Genomic DNA, 5,631 nt, shown 5'->3' on the forward strand with positions numbered 1-5,631 from the left:
TGGATGAACAGGACGACCCCGTGGAGGGCTGGATGAACAGTAGAAGGTGGAGGGGTGGATGAACAGTAGCCCATGGAGGGGTGGTTCAACAGGAGCCCGTGGAGAGGGGTGGTTGAATAGCAGCCGATGGAGTAGCGCGCGGTGGAGGCTAGATGAACAGGAGCCCGTGGATGAATAGTCGCAGGTGGAGGCTGGAGGAGGTCGACGGTGGATGAACAGTAGCCCGTGGAGGCTGGAGGAGGTCGACGGTGGAGATGAACAGTATCTCGTGGAGTCCCGTTTTGCGGTACGCCACACCCCTCCCGATGAACATGACCCCCGTTTCGACCGTAATGCTCCAACACAAGTCCGTTTCGTCCGTTTTGCGGTACGCCACACCCCTCCCGATCAACAGGACACCCGTTTCGACCGTAGGAGGTTCGTTTCCTCTGTTTTGTGGTACGCCAGACCCCTCCTGATGAACAGGATCCCGTTTCGAACGTGGCCGATCGAACACAAGGCCATTTCCTCCGTTCGGCGGTACATCGGGCCTCGTTTCCATCGCCTATTCCGTCCAAGCCCTCTCGATGAACACGAGCACACATTCCGTTCCGACCCAGCTGGTTGGCTCCCACACGTTCTGTTGCCTCCCGATGAACACGACGCATTCCGTTGCCTCCCCATGAACACGATGCATTCCGTTGCCTCCCCATGAACACGACGCATTCCGTTGCCTCCCCTTGAACACGACGACGACGCTGTTTCTCCGTTCCGACCCAGCCATGTTCACAGCCCTGGCCGTACGTATGCGCGAGTAGGTGTTCGAGACCACGCCCGTATGTACGTATGTGGCCATATTTTCTTTCTTGCATCCTGGCCGTTGTACGTACGTGTACATGCTACATGCGCGCCTCTACTACGACACGTGCGTGCCTCTACATCGACCAGTATGTACGTACACGTTCACGACCAGAATGACAACGCTACGTACGCTTCGACTAGGTAGGTCCCGACTGTCAGGCACTTCCTTGCCTGCGAAGATGTAGCTTGTGGGTCCCAGCAGTCAGGGGGGCGAATCGTTTTTTTGTTGCCCGAATGCACTTCCTTGCGTGCGAAGATGTAGCTGGTGGGTCCCAGCAGTCAGGGGGAAACATTTTTTCACGAAATACGGTGGCCCATCCGATGGGTCCCCGCTGTCAGATGGAGGAATCATTATTTCGCGCGTAATAAGGAGGCACTTCCTTGCTGCGGCCGTGGACACAGCTGTCAGCCTCTCTACGTATAGTCCACGTCCGATGGAAGTCGTTCCTTGACCACGTTGACCACGCCACGCCGAGAGCACCAGGCGGTGGATGACGGCGATGCCTAGGAAGGGGATGACTCGGAGCCGGGGAAGACGCAGCAGTGGATGCCCACGCGAAGAGGAGTACGAGGGTTCACTGGTTCGGCTGCGGTGTGAGGCTGCTGTCGCCGCAGAATAACAGGGGGTGTGGGTGAGTAGAGGGATGGCCTGGCCAGCGGTGGGAGTAGTAGGGGGCGGTGAGGCCTCCGCGGCATCACAGCCGGCCATGGGAGGCAGGAGCACGCGGCACGACCGACGCTGGTTTGGGCGGCTGGAGCAAGAAGACCAGAGGTTGAAGAAGCACTACGGCCGTTGGGTGAACATCGTACGGTAACAGGAGCTAGAATCGTTCATATTGACTAAGTTGACAAAGCCCTTCGTCCCCGTCAACTTGGTAGGCCCACAAGTCAGCCTCCTACTATGCTGGGTTCCAGCTGGCAGGGGGAGTATTCATTTTTTTGTGCGTAATAAGGAGGCACTTCCTTGCGTGCGAAGATAGCTGGTGGGTCCGACATGTCAGCGGGGGGCACGTTTTTTTCGCGAAATACAGAGGCCCTTCTGGTGGGTCCTAGATGTCAAGTGGAGGAATCATTATTTTGCGCGTAATAAGGAGGCATTTCCTTGTGTGCGGCCGTGGACCCAGCTGTCTGCCTCTCCACGCACAGTCTACTTCTGATGGTGTCGTTCGTTGACCACGCCGCGCCGAGCGCATCCAAGGTGGTGGACGACGGCGAGGCCTCGGACAGCAACGAGCCGGAGATGGGAAGACGCGGGAGTAGAGTCGCAGACGGAGAGGTGTACGAGGGTTAACTGGTTCTAGTGCGGTCTAGTTCGGCAGTCGGTGGAGAAGAACAGGAGGTGTGGAGGGGTGGAGGGATGGCCTGGCCAACAGTGGAGTAGCGCTTCATAGCGAAGCGTGCTAAGCAGAGCTGCTAGCAGTAGGAGGCGGGAGGTGGTCCCAGCGGCGCTGGAGGAAGAAGACGAGAGATTGAAGATGGATGCCGGTCGTTGGATGTAAATCCAACGGTAAACATGTCAGAATCATTTGTTGACTAAATTGACAACGACTTGCGTTGGCTTCGACCTATTGGCCCACATTTCAGCCTCCAAAAATGTGGCACGTATTCAACCCATTTTTTCAGAATTTACAGTCTTTTTTTGTGCGGTAGAATTTACAGTCAATTTGATCTTTTTTTTTGAATTACAGCCATTAGCTGGGCTGGATGAACAAATAATGTAGCGTCCATGTGACCCATTTATTTTATTTCCTAAAAAATTACAGGCCATTTGCACTTTCTCGAAATACACGATTTTGCTGAGCTGATTCTAATTATAATGTTGGGTTGGACCAGCAATGTTATCAAAAAAAGGGGCTGAGCATTTTGTTATAAATATATTTAAATAATAAGTGATATTATTACATTCATCCTTAAATCTTACCAAGCTTTTGTACACAATCACTAGGATTTTCGTGGCAAAACAATCCAGAATTTTATTTGTTAAGAAATTATTTTTATAAGTTAATAAGATGTGGGATATTGTTTTCTTACATATGTAAGTATCTGTTAAATATATGATGACAATAAAAATAATATATAATAACATATAAATAATTTAAATATATATAATATAGTTAGAAGGGAAACATAAGTTGGACCTGGCATTCCTATTCTTATATAGAAAAATAGAACAGACCTCTGCGTTTTCTTCAAAAAAATACATAAATTGGGCTGCCAAAAATAAAACCTCGGATGGGAGGTCCATAGGCCGGTCGATACATGACGGCCCTAAGAAAATACAAACAGGCCTATGGACCTCCCATCCGAGGTCGTAGGCTGCGCATGTTAAAAATGAAAGCCTAGACGGGGCAGCCCAAAACCACGTCCAACACTTGCCAAAACTCCGTCCCTCGTTTTCTCTGTGTTTCGCACACTCGACATTGTGTGGGCATTTTGACTATGCATCATATGAAGATGTGCTATGCACGAATGTTGATCAGCATGATGTTAATTGGCTGGTAGTTCCATTTTTGACCATGAATAAAACTTCCAACATGATGTTAACCCTGTTTGAAAAGGCTGTGTTAATATAAATGCTCTGCCTCTGAAAGTTGTAGTTTCTTATCTGAAACTGAAAGTTGTAGTTTCTTATCTGAAACTGAACTTGCAGTTTCTTATCTGAAACTGAAACTTGCAGTTTCTTATCTGAGAATCACATTGTCTGCACTTTTATACTCCTATGAAACTACATTTTTTAAGTGCTAAAAATAGATCTCTAGAATTCATAAAATACTTCATATGCTCAATACTGCAAATCTGAAATTCAAAAGACATTCATATCTGAAAGTACTCTCAAAATACACAACACAAAACACAATTCACAACCTGCAAATACTGACAACCCTAAGCTCCTCCTGACAATTCACAACCTGCCCGACTATTGGGCTGGGGGGGGGGGCAGCCCCCTCCTATTCCTCGGCGGCAGACAGCCGCCCCGTGAGACGATGTGAACGGCGAGGGAGACGATGGCAGGGAAGCGTCGTCGGGCCAACTGCTTTTCTCCTCTTCAGTTGGGTTCGGTCGACGAACACTCCACTGGCTCGCTCTGGCAGGACACCCTCACAAACGGCACCCTGTAGGTGCTTGATCCTTCAATCTCTAGTGGATTCTCCATCTGGGATCGATACACCCACCACCGCTCCCTCACGATCTGATTCGGTGAATCTGTTTGCTCCATGGCCCAGAGGAGCAGCTCTATGTACTCCGGCGCGACTCCCTCCGGGAGTATCACCGCCTTTTCGCTCTGTTGCAGATATTTGTCCATGGATGTCACCGTCACCGCTAGTTGGTCCTTGTTGTCAAACCAAGACTGTATCTCCAACATCCTAGCTAGCTTCACAGGGTCGCCATCTGCGATCCTCACGTATCGGTTGTACTCCTCCATCGATCTACTTCTCGACAGCATCTTCACTCGCCGACGGTGGTTTTTGAATGGAAGAGGAGAGGAGCAGTGCTGGTTTTGGATTAGAACGGGAGAGGAGCGTCGCTGGTTTTGGACTGGAACAGGAGAGGAGGGGCGGTGGTTTCGAAATGGAAAAGGAGAGGAGCGGCGCTGGATTTAGATTGGAACAGGAGAGGAGCGGCGGTGGTTTAAGAGGAGAAGAGCGGAAGAGCGGCACTGGTCTTGGAAGTATTCTTTTGTTGTTTTGCGTATTTTGGGTCAAAGTTTGACCATGTACCCCATGCAAAATGTGAATGCATGCCACCAAAAATTGTATCGTTTGGTTCGTATCTGAATGTACTTTCAAATTAGATTATTTTTGCAATGTATAACATATATTTTATGTGCGAAAATCATGGTCAATTATGACCCAGAATAAAAGGGAGACTAGTTAATGTGGGGTCGTTTTCTTAATTGAAGGGTAAATTGATTTTGATTTTGATCTAGTCACAGCGCGCCGGCCTTCTCGTCCAATCCTAAATCGCTGCCGCATGCTCCTCTCCCTCTTTTCCATTGCAAAACCACCTCCTCTCCTCTCCATCATCTCCATTCCAAAACCACCGTCTCGCCTCTCCCTCTTCTGATCTTCTCCATTGCAAAACCACCTCCTCTCCTCTCCATCATCTCCATTCCAAAACCACCTCCTCTCCTCTCCATCATCTCCATTCCAAAACCACCATCTCCGCTCTCCCTCTTCTGATCTTCTCCATTGCAAAACCACCTCCTCTCCTCTCCATCATCTCCATTCCAAAACCACCGTCTCGCCTCTCCCTCTTCTGATCTTCTCCATTGCAAAACCACCTCCTCTCCTCTCCATCATCTCCATTCCAAAACCACCGTCTCGCCTCTCCCTCTTCTCTATTGCAAGACCACCTTCTCTCCTCCCATCTTCCAAAGCTAGCACCGGACCACTCAGAAGGACATCTATGGAGAGGATCCAGCAGCGAATCAGGCAGATCGCAGGCGGCGACCAGGCAAAGTTAGCCAGGTTGAAGGAGATCCTTAGTTGGTTTGACAATGAGTGGGAGATTTCGAAGATGGTGCGGGCCATGTGGCAATGTATGAGAAAGAGCGAGACGGTGGCAATGAGGGCGGCGATGTACATGTACTCCTCGGCGGCAGTCATGCCACAGTCCTTCGAGTTCATCGAGTATCTCCTCTAGGCGATGGAGCAGACAGATTCGCCCGAGGCGACAGTCAGGCGGAGGTGGTGGGCGTACAGGTCGAAGGTCAAGCACCCACAGGATAACGAATCGATCGAGTATGGTGTGCCGTTCATGAGGGTGCAGAGCCAGCGGAGCCACAGGAGT

Source organism: Triticum dicoccoides, chromosome 5B, assembly GCF_002162155.2.
Source record: "Triticum dicoccoides isolate Atlit2015 ecotype Zavitan chromosome 5B, WEW_v2.0, whole genome shotgun sequence".
Classification (NCBI taxonomy): domain Eukaryota; kingdom Viridiplantae; phylum Streptophyta; class Magnoliopsida; order Poales; family Poaceae; genus Triticum; species Triticum dicoccoides.